Below are 12364 nucleotides of genomic sequence, written 5' to 3'. Positions count from 1 at the left end.
TCTCAATGGCCCTTTAAACAAATGTGCCCAACGTTGGAGTCACCTAGGCTCTAAAAATCATGTCCCCTGGAGCACACTGGCTCCGGAAATAATTATGTGCCAAAATAAGCAAGGAGAACTTGCCCCTAAAACGTGAAGCCATGCACAGGCTCTCGCAACAACATCTGCCTGCCTCGTTGGAGCCATCTGGCTCTGAACAATCATCGCCACATTGTTGGAGCAGCCTAGGCTCTTAAAATCACAATGCCCATGTTGGAGCGGCCCGCTGACAGACGGGGCCGCTTTGACTCTGTGCCTCGCACTGGCACTAAAAATAGACATGCCTAGGATGGAGTGGTAAACAATTGGGCCCCCAAGCCCCCCCCAAAGGGACTCTAAAGCAAATGGTGGCCATAAAGAAACAAAACTGCCCCCCAACGTTGGAGCAGCCCCCTATCAAGCAGGGGCAGCTCAGGAGAGACCAAATTGACCTGTGCCTTGAACAGGCATCAACAACAGCCAACACGGAGCCCCCCAGCCCTTTCTAACTCACCGGGCTGCTCTCTGGGGACTCCGCTCCTTTCTCTGTCTCCTCTCGAGTGTGGCAGGGTGACGCGGGGCGCTGTGCCTAGCCGCATCATGCTCAGGGCTTCACTCGGTCCCTCTCCTGGGACTGGGGCTTCGATGTTGGTGTCGCGAGGCCCCAGACTTCTCCAAACTGCACCCAGGGCTCCCAGACACCGTGGCTGCACTCTGCTTCCGGGACTCCCCACAGCTCATGGGAGCCCCCACATCTTGCTTCTCTTTCCGGCCCAGCCGCAGCCCCCGCCCACGTCACAGGCACACTTGCCTGACTTCCGGGTGGCCGCGACTGGGCAGCAGCGGCAATTCTTGTCCCCCCGGCACAAATGCTGGGTAGGCTCCCTCTTAAGTTTTAAAATCAGCTAAAGCGGGGTGGGCACTCGCTTTGGAGTTCAAATAAGCAAGGTGGGCACCCGCATTGATTAAAAATAAAACGAAGACGCAGGGTGGGCTCATGCTATTTGAAATATAAAAATAGCGGCCATGTGGGGTGGGCACCCACAGTAAATATATAAAGATAAGCGGGGTGGGCACCCGACAGGCCGGCATCACAGGGGAATCCCCCAAGGTGGGGGTTCCCTCCCAAAGGGGGGCTGCAGCTCAGTGCTGCTCAGCCCTCATGCTCTCCCTCTCCTGGGGAAAAGCACAGCGCGCCCAGGGTGCAGAAAGGGTAGATAAAGTCTTGGGAAAGTTTAAAAGAAAAGCCAAAGGTTCCAGGGCGTAGCTGGGCCCATGGAGGTAGCCCTCCTGGGAAGTCCTCCTGGTCTCCAGCAGCAGCACGCCCGCAGCAATCAGGATCCAAAGCAGAACAACCCCCTCTTTTATACAGCATTTCCCTTTGTTTAAAAGGTGCAGGCAATGAAAGAACGAGATACAACTGGTTCAGGAGCACTTTGTTTTGCCCAGCTCCTCTCTCCCTTTCTAGACAGGCCAGGGACATCAGACGCACTACAGGAGGTGGAGCCAGCATTGTGGAGGGTAGGCACAGCCCTATTCAGGTCCCAGGTGCAACTCCTCCCTCCCATCTACATGCAGATCTCCCTATTTACCACCGGGCAGACCCATCCTGGCTCCTGGAGCCAAGCACAGCAGCCAGCCCCTGCCACTCACAAGCCAGACAGGCAATTCACATCTCGCAGCACACAGAAATGCCAACTTCTAAAAGAGTCATTTCTAAAATAACCACAATAAATCTGCACACACCATCGCACATCATTTATTCTCACGAGTTCGCACATACTAAACTTGACCCTGTACTCCCCTCATATCAGGAATTACCATGGGTACACATATCCCCCATGCATTCTTATGGGAGGGCAGGCCACTCTCACCACACGCACACAGAGTGCGCACGCACTTTACACTGGGCCACAGTGCTAAAGTGCGCAGAGGCCTTAAATCACAACCACCATGCCAGAGACTTAAGGCAAAAGGTTTAGGGGTGAACCTGCCAAAAGAGCCCAAGTCCAAAAGAGCCTGATCAAAGTATCGGCCCAAAGAAAGGATGCCTTTGATTACAATTAAAAATCAATTTTCAGGTGTTGGCAGAGGAGCTCTTTGCCGTTATTGATATGGTCTCTACATGCTGATGCTTTGGCCCAAGAGCCTGCTGACATCTGCGAGAGGGGTGTCCAGTTATGACCACAACAGGTAAAGGGAGTTGGATCATCCAGTATGGGGATTAGTGGCGGAACACACACACCCTAGAGCAGGGGTCTCCAAACCGGTCCTGGAGGGCCGGATCCATGCCAGATTTTTAAAATTACTACATGTATCTCAATGGGGATATCCAAAAAATCTGGCATGGATCCGGCCCTCCAGGACCGGTTTGGAGACCCCAGCCCTGGACACTTTGGTTAGGGCACACATAGTAGGAGTACGCCAGATTGTTTTGTATGCTTGCATATATACATTGTTTCAGTATGATAGTGGAACTTTCCATTCCTTTCACAGCCCTAGTACTTCTAATAACTTTCATTTGCTTCTGTCTAATAATCATTGCTGCACATATATGTTATACAAGAATCATGTTGGTTCAATAAATATTGAAAATGCTCCACTGTGAATTCCTTGTATAGTTCTCTGAGAGAAGAGCATGAGTGACTGAGCACAAGGGTTCTAGATCTGTTACCACAATTCCTGAGGGATCAGAGTTGTCATGTTCAATGGCTGCCAGAACCATCTGCTACCCGGCTAGGATTGTAGGGGGTAATGACGGCACTGTGAGCTAGCTGGTCTATAGGACAACATATCCTGAGGGGGGCCCATGGAATCGGTCAGGCACCATCCCAAAGGTGATGCTGTCCACAAACGTGCAGTTCCTACCATAGAGTGGAAGCTACGCGACAGGCCCCCGTAACAATCGACCTCTGATTTCTCTCTATACCCCCAGTAGAAATATTTGATCCACCAATGCCCAATGGGCCGTGGTTCCCACTGTTAGAAGGGCAAAAAGTGGGGGGGCGGCCCTTTGGCCACAATGTGGCTAGAAAATGGAACGCCCTCTCCCATACATTGCGGAATGCCGACAATGAACTGGGTTTTCAAAAACTTTTAAAAACCTGGCTATTTGGGAACAAACCCCTCGAGAATACTGTGGTTAGTCTATGTTGCACTACCAGTGCTGGGATGACCAAGAGTATCTACGGGTTCTATAAATGCTGCACAGAATAAAATTAAAGTCTTATGTTTGAAGTAAAGATATGCATGCTCTAGCACTGGAGCCTCCCCGAGGGAGGCCAACCATCCTGCACTTTGTAATTCTGATGACAAGGCCAAGGGGCTGCCCTTCCCAGGGAAATGTCAAGAGTGTTGTGTGCCCCACCCCCCAGCTTTAGAATATATAGTTTACTTCCAGCATAGCTAAATGAAGTGGTATAGCTGAGAGTAGATGGCAAGTATTCTACTACCTCTTTCTCCCATGGTCAAAGGGGCACTGATGATTACACTCATCATTCCTGGGAAATCTAGCCCGGATTGTGAATCTTAGCACCCGATGTCCCTTGTTAACATGGACAACAAAATCCTAGCAAAGATCATGGCAGCTTGGCTATTGCCAATATTGCATGGTCTGGTACGCCCAAAGGAGTCCATTTTAATTCCGGTTCGCAACACGTCTAACAAATTGTAGTCACCTTTCACAGGCCTACATCAAATCAACCTAGAGACTAGGATGGTAGAATTATTCCTCGGTGCCACTAAGGTATTAGATTCCATAGAATGGGCATATATGACACAGGTCCTATCCACGATGGGGCTTCACAAGGCGACAACTAAATGCATGCTTGCTATATACCAATCCCATGGCTCACATAAGAGTGAACAATCTGCTGTCCGCGTCAATAGCCATACAACATGTTACTCGCCAGTTATGCTGGCTGTCTCCTATGATATTTGCTCTGAAGTAGGACCACTTGGTGAGTCGTCTGAGTGAGATGCACTCTACCAGAGGTATCCGTTTTGGGTCCTACATCATTTTGTCCACCGGATATGCCAATGATATTCTGCTATTGATAAAATATCCACACAGCAAAATCCCTCACATACTGACGGAAATCAATCACTTCAGCAGATGGTCAGAGTTAACGATTAATTGATATAAATCACAGTTAATGCCTCTAACCTCTGCAATAACTGTGCCAATATTGGCACAGTAATGGAAGAGAATGTAGCATGACAGCTAGAGCGGTTACCCTTGAAGCTGGGGAACCGGGCTTGTTCCCGGCAGGGACGCACAACATCCTGTGATTCTGGGCAAATTACTTAATGTCCCTGTGCCTACCAAAAATGAATGTGTCCATCTGTAACAAAACTGGTGCTCATGTAAAATGCTCTGATAACTTCGGGTCAATTTCGTGCTATATAAAACTGAGAAATACTTATTAGATTATCCCCTGCAGTGGCAAGAGGAGCCGCTCGGTCAGATATCTGGGAATCCACGTTCAGAGAATTACTGACATCCTCATGCGGTAAACCTATGGGAAAATAATGTCCAAAATAGAAGCAAACATAACCAGGTGGATCTGAGTGCCTATTTCCACAGCCGGTTCACATCACCTTTGATTAAAATGGTGATATTCCCTCAACTACTTTATTTGTTCCAAAATATCCAGTTTATTTTAGCCTGAAGCTTCTTCACCCAGCTCCAGACACTACTAGTAAAACATGGGCTGGTAAACAGCCAAAAAGAAGCTGGAAGATCCTACTCTGGCCGTATAACCACAGGGGTTTCGCAGAACCCCATTTTGATGCTTATTACTATGTTGCACAAGCCCACTTTGCTGCTCACTGGTCTCATAATTATAGATAGGATTCCCATCGATACCTTAAACACAGATCAGCAGCACCATGGAGCTTAAGCAAGGTAGTGATGAAGGTGCCCACCTGGCCGAGGGAGATTCACACAGTGGGCTGTACTATATGGACATGGCAGCGATTGACACACTTGTGTGCTGCCGACAAGCTGTTCTCACTACACATTAGACTATGGTACAACCCGAAATGAAGAGTCACTAAAGACCCTTCTGACCTTTCAAACCCTACGCGGCAGACATCTTACCACATTTGGTGACCTTTAACCCAAATGGCCAATTCATATCCCTAAATGACTTCCTACTCAGAGGCACATCCATTCCCTTGGATGTATTTGACTATCACCAACTGAGGGAAGCAGTCAAAAAGGCCTCCCCTACTAACCCCAGGAACCTGTGGACTGGCGGCCACCTAATTTGCTTGCAGCTAGCCCGATTGCTAAACACACAATTACCCTTCTTTACACATTGCGCCTGTACGACTTGCCTAAACCAATTCATAGAGTCAGAGCTCATCGGTCGCGTGTCCTCTCAACTATAATTACAGACAAGCAATGGGAGTATGGCCGTCAGCAGACCAAAGGTGTACCCCTGAATGCCAGACACCGACTCATACACTGCGGTTACTTACACCAGCTTTACTATACCCCCTTTAAAATATATGAACATGGTGGTAGGGACAATTCACACTGCGATTTCTCATGGGTAGTCCTACAGACAGTGGACATTGGATCACCATAATTCGATCAAGATAGCTGTCAAATGTTTGGTTGCCTTATGTAGACATTTGCTTTTTCTGTGCTGATGTGTAACATTTAACTGTCGAGGATATGCCAATTAGAATGACATGCTCTACAAGCTTTCAACAGTTAGGTTCATGTATTAAGACTTGTTTTTCAGAATGTCCCACATTCGTGCCATGTAGTTTGATCTAGAAAGTTGCAATAAATCTAATCTGTCGTTTCACTGTGCCACTGACTGAGTTAACACTGCACAAAGGCAGAGGGGTGCTGGGTTGTGTGTCCTGCACAGAAAAATAACTGTACGATAACAGTTACAATTAGTAGACTTATTAAAATGATTTAATTGAAATAAATGTATATGAAATATATTACTATACAGTTACAAATGCATTCAGATATGATTCATAAACAACCAATGAATTAAACATGTTCTAAAATAATTGTAAATTAAAATAAAGATGTTACAGTAACCAAAGGGTCCTGACAGCAGAGTGGAGGTAGTTTTTAAATACATTAATAATATACCCTGAATATGTAGTAACTGCAATGACATTGATGTATTTGTACCTTGATGTAGTGGAACCCAAGGTAGCAACATAAAGCCCATTGAAGATCTCGCTGTCATCTTTGAGAAATAGGAGGGGAAATCTTTTTGTGCGCTTGTGTATTTACTGCTTTAATTAAGTAATAAATAAATATTATATTTTGAGTGGCCGCAGGATCAAGTAACATCCAAACAGGCAGAGAGCTAAACAAGAGATACCCATCAACAACTTGTGGGATACTCTGCAGGGTAGAATCAGATAGAACGTTTGATAATGCTTTGATTTGTACAGTTCATTTTTGATGGATCCTGGAAGGCATCTTAAATTGTTTACAAAAACCTTTCTTTTTCCTACAAGAAACATTGCCTCCACATAATAGAATTGTTTCCATATCAAATACTATGTCTAAACTTGTCTACATTCAGAAACACGTTTGTAGTAGCTCATTTAAATGTTGGTATCATTCCTTGCAAAATAGACTGTGGTGGTCTTTTTAAAAACAGCAGTATCACAAATCTCTTCCTAGCCTCCGTCAGGACTTGACATATAGAAATATCTTGTATTAGGTGCTCTATACAGTCTTGACAGAGACGTAATAAGTGGTCCTGCGTCCATGCTTCAACTTTACATGGTGAGGGATCCATTCTGCTTTGAGGTTTGCACACTTCGGCATTCAAGATGGAATGGGAATAGAATTAAAGATCCTCTCTTGATCAATCAATCAATCAGCTTTTGTATAGTGCAGAACTGTCACCCTAGGAGTATCTGGGCGCTGTGAATGCGACGTCTCCTTCGAAGAGCCAGGTCAGAAATAAGCAGAACGGGGAAAAAAAAAGGTCAGAAAGAGGAAAAATAAATGTCAGAAACAAGCAGAAAGAGGCAACATAACAGGCAGAACAAGCAGAGGGAGGCAAAATAGAGATCAGAAAAGGCAAAAAAACTAGGAGAATGCGAGAAGAAAAGAAGGCAGCTAATGATTAGAAACGAGCAGAGGAGGAACAAACCTAAGGCAGCAGAGGAAAGCGTACTATGGACACACTGGACAGAAGAACTGTCCTAGGGGGAGATGGCATGAGGGCCTGTCCAATGGGGTCGCCCTGCGGCCTCCATTAAGTAGGTCCTTTTGCGAGGGCTGAGCCCTAGGAGGAGGGAAATGGCAGGAAGAGGGACGATACAAGCAGAAAAAGGCAAAATAGAGGGCAGAGAAACGAGCAGAAAATTGGTGTATCACCATTAGACAAGTGCACTGCAGCAGTGTTTTAAAAACAAAACACGTAGAAGAAAAGGATAGACCCTCCCACCTTGCTTCAATCCGTAAATTGTAACTGTATCCTACAATGAACCAATGCTGCAAAACGAAAAGCAATGCAGCCGGCAAAGGAAACAACAAGAGTGCCTGTCGCTGTGATAAATTATGATGCACATGCACAGGAGTGCCTGTCACCGTGAATATAAGTGCTAGCCAATGATCTTTCTGTTGCAGTGGAAAAAGAGATGGACACGCAGCCCCCTACTTTAAGAATGTGGGCCTGCCCAACGTCTTTATACTGTATTTACACCTCTTCAGGGCATGCTGGCCTGATTAGAACTATGCAGGAGCCGAGCAAAGATGAACTACCAAGATGGCCACAATTATAGTGCGTGTGCTAGACGATAAACTTCACACATGCACAGCAGTATGCAAATACCGGAAAAAGCCTATAGCACTGTACCCAAATGTGAAAGTTCACCGACCACATAGACGATGTCTGTCGACATCCAGCATGTAGCGTTGCGCTCTAGTCGTTGTGTTGTGACGCAACGACGCAGGGTGTGACCGCCATTTGCAGAGAAGTGCGGAGCCATGAATATATCGGACGCGGTTCCCGGCGCTCTCACAATTTAAATAAAGTTCTTTCCTGCAACTGAGCCTCTGCCACTTATTGGGGGTCACTTTATCTTCACAAATTGGCGACGAGGGTGGGCAGAAAGCGAGCACTGCTCGTGACGATCACCTCCTGCACACAACCCATGGCAGCATAGGACCTCGAGTCAGCAACATCTTGACGCAGCAGGAGGCAAGCAGGGCAGAGAGCGTGGCAGAGGAGATAACCCGCAGCCACAACCCCGGCCCACCGCACGCAGAGACCGACTGTGGCCGGAGAGTGAAGCCCACAGCCGAGGGCAGGAGGGCAGATCAGCCTGACCACAAGAGGACATGGAGGGGAGCTTACTACCCCCTTGGAGGCGTACCACGCACGAACCACCCACAGCCACACCTGAGCATTGGGACCAGCGCCAACTGTGAGCACAGCAGCCCGGGTGGTGTGAAGAAAGGGGACGCGACCACATGTTCCTAACCTGGCCCATCAGCTGGGACCACCACACGTGGTGAAAACACCCCACGTTTGCGGCAGCCGACCTTACAGCCTGAGGCCCTGGCGGAGCAGGCACAACATAGCGCGGGCGGCGAACCTGCGCCTCAAAGGAGCCCACCACGCCAGCACAGGTCTAGTGCACCAGGAAGTCCCAGAGGAGCGGAAGAGCTCCATGGAGGAAGAGCAGAGATGAGTGCCCAAACCTCCTCGCTCGCAACGCTGTTCCCCTTCCTACCCAGGCCAGGGGAACCCTCAAAGAAGTGGGAAGATTGGAAGGTGTACTTTGTGAATTATCTAGAGGCGCTGGAAGATGAAAGTGGTGGGGAGTTTCCCAGCAAAAGAAAGAAGAGGATACTAACTCCATAGCCTGGGTCCTGAAGGCATCAGAGTCTTCCAAAATCTAGTACCCAAAACACGACCGGCTGATGCCGAGGACGTGTTCCAACACGTGAGACTAGACCTAGACAACCACTATAGACCGGTGGTGTGCACGTCCATAGACAGGTACAACTTCCAACAAAGAAAACAGGAAGCAGGAGAGTCTATAGATGATTACGTGGCTGCACTAAAGAAACTGGCAGTCACATGCAAGTTTGGTGCTTAACATGACGAGTTTATCAAAGACCAGATTGTCATGCACACCACGAACACCTCAATCCAGGACAAGCTATGTGTCAATGGAGATGCGTCCTTGAAAGAAGTCATAGCCATGGTGAAGAAGGCGGAACTGTCTAAAAGATGTGCTGAGGGCGCAAAAAGGGAGAACCCGGCGAAGTCAATAGTCAACAAAGTTACAGAAGCAGGACCGCCATGAAGGAGCAAAGGAGAGGCAGGGAACACGAAGATGCAGACTAGATATGTTCCCAGACCACTGTCCATGAAGAAATCCACAAGTGGAGACAAGGACACGTGCTACAGGTGTGGGAGCCAAGCCCACGCAAGCCATGATAAACGTTGCACAGCGTTCCGTGCCAAGTGTATGTTCTGTGGAATCATGGGGCACTATGAGAAAGTGTGTCGCTGAAATCAGAGACGGCCTGCGGTCAAGTACGTCGCACAGGAATCAGACAAGGACAAAGAAGGGGACGAAGAAGAGGATAACGTGCTATGCATAGAAGAACACATCCTCGGCATCGACTGCACCCGCTCGAAAAAACCACAGTGCGAGCTATCAATAGGGGGAGTGCAAATAAAAGTGGTGGTAGACTCAGGGTCCCCGTACACCATAGTACAACGCAAGGTGTGGGACGAACTCTTCAAACAGCACCTGGGACCACACCTAGCACCGCCGGACATTCGACCAGTCAAAGTTAGGGGCGAGCCCATCCCCATGGTGGGGTACAGACTCCTGCAATTTGAGTTTAAGGGCCGGAAGGCGGATGGCAAGCTATACGTAGCAGAGAAAGGGACCTCCGTCCAAGGATGGGTTGACCAGGGGGAGCTAGGCATACAACTGAACCCAGGAGGCGTCACGCAGGTCCTGATGACAGGCCCAGAGCGACAGCCAGAAGACATCAAATGGAAGGAGGAGCTTCCCACTGTGTTTGGAGCCACGATAGGAAAACTGACGAAATTCACGCATAAAATAGACCTTAAACCAGACGCCAAGCCCGTGTGCCACAAAGTAAGAAACATCCCGTTGGCAATAAGAGAAACAGCACAGTTGGAATTACAACAGCTAGAGGACAACGGCATCATTATACCAATAGACAAGCGCAGAATGGTTGGCACCGTTGGTGGTGGCCAGGAATCCCAACGGCAAGGTACGCCTATGTGTGGACTTGAGAAAGTTGAACAAAAACATTTTAGTAGAAAAGTTCCCGCTACAGAGAATAGCCGAAATGCTGGCCAAAACAAAAAACGTGAAATGGTTTTCCACCATCGACCTTGCCTCGGTGTACCATCAAATAGCCTTGCATCACATGTTCTGTCCTTCATAACCCCATTCGGGTGCTACCAATTCCGCAGGGTGCCATTTGGGCTAGTATCGGCGGCGGCCGTATTTCAGAAGCTTATGCATAAGCTGTTCAAGGGCATAGAAGGGGTGCAGTATTTTCAAGAGACATACTCATAATGGGCAAGAACCAGGCAGACCATGATACAAAACTGTTCACAGTGTTGCACATTCTGGCAAGGAACGGACTCACTGCAGAATTGGAGAAGTGTTGATTTGCAATGTCAACAGTCACGTACTTGGGCCACGAGATTAGCGACCAGGGAATTACGCCCAAACAATCCAATGCCAAGGCCATAAGGGATGCCCCCACCACCGACGAACAAGGAGGAGGTTTGCTCCTTCTTGGGTATTGCAGAGTTCTATGGTAATTTTGTGCCGCACTTCGCCACAAAGACACACAATTTGCGCCAACTTCTCAAAGACAGAACATCCTTTGTGTGGACGGAAGAGGCGCAGGAAGAATTTAAAAGCATTAAAGAGGAAATCTGCACAGCAATTCCCCTTCAGGGATTCGACCAACAAGCGACATCCGTACTCACCACGGATGCAAGTGAAAAGGGACTGGGAGCCATCCTGATGCAGGAAACAAAAGAAGGTGCAATATCCACCATCAGCTTCGCGTCCAGATCCTTGTCGCCCACGGAGCAGAAATTCAGTGTCGTGGAGAAAGAGATGCTGGCAGCGGTCTGGGCCATGGAGAAGTTCCGTCAGTTCATATGGGGCTTGAGATTCCGGCTCCGGACGGACCACAAGCCACTGGTCAAAGTGCTCACATCATGCGGACATGTGAACGCTACCCCCGTGTTTCAAAAATGACGCTAAAGTTGTTGGACAACCAGTACGATGTCGAATATATACCGGGACCCAAAAACAAGGTGGCGGATTATCTGAGCAGAGCATCTGCCATGGAGGAAGCTCCTCACTACACGGAGGAGGAGGACATCAGGGTGGCGTTCATGGAGGACCACGAAAAGGTGAAAAGTGCGCAAAAATGGAAAGAGGCCTACGATAACGACAGGGACATCACTGCGGTTAGGCAGTTCATCCTACAAGGGTGGCCAGAAAAGAAACACCTGAGTGCAGAGCACAGGAAGTTCTTTGATGTGCCGGAAGAATTATCCATTGGAGACCAAGGCACCTTCCTGTTAAGAGGAGATAAAGTAGTTCCTCCCATCTCCTTGGTGGCACGCCTACTCTCCATCCTGCATGAAGGACACTTAGGCATTGTAAAGACGAAACTTCGGGTGAAACAAACGTACTGGTGGCCGGCAATGGACAGCAAGATAGAAATGCACGTCAGGGAGTGTACACAATGCCAAAATGCTGACAAATCCCAGAGCTTGATGCGGCTGTCCTTAGGAAAGTTCATCAACCCAGCAAACCCGTGGGAGGAGTTGTTGATAGATATCCTTGGTCCGATGCTAGACGCACAAGGAATCCAAAAATACGTGGTGGTACTTATGGACAGATATTCCAAATGGCCTGAAATCGACATACAGGAGGACATGGACACAGAGACTGTGTTGAAGTTTCTCACAGCCACATTCCTAAGGGACGGTATTCCGCGTTCCATCCTAAGTGACAACGGACCCCGTTCAAGTCTGAAAAGTGGAACGCCTACATGGGAAGGAATGGGATCAAGGTCAAGCACACGTCGGTATACAATCCAGCCGGTAATGGCTTAGCAGAAAGGTTTAACAGAGTCATCATGGGGTCGGTACAATCTGCAATCAGTGCAGGGAAAAAACTGGGAAACAGAGTTGAGGAACACGCTGTGGGCATACAGGATCACCCCCACCAGCACAGAATACAGTCCCTTCAAAATCCTCAGGGGACGGGACCCCTTCACTAAGGGCAACGTAGCTTGGAAGGAACACACCATAGTGAGCAA

The sequence above is a fragment of the Lissotriton vulgaris genome, chromosome 1_1 (assembly GCF_964263255.1).
Source record: "Lissotriton vulgaris chromosome 1_1, aLisVul1.2, whole genome shotgun sequence".
NCBI lineage: Eukaryota > Metazoa > Chordata > Amphibia > Caudata > Salamandridae > Lissotriton > Lissotriton vulgaris.
Note: the sequence above shows the minus strand (reverse complement) of the source record.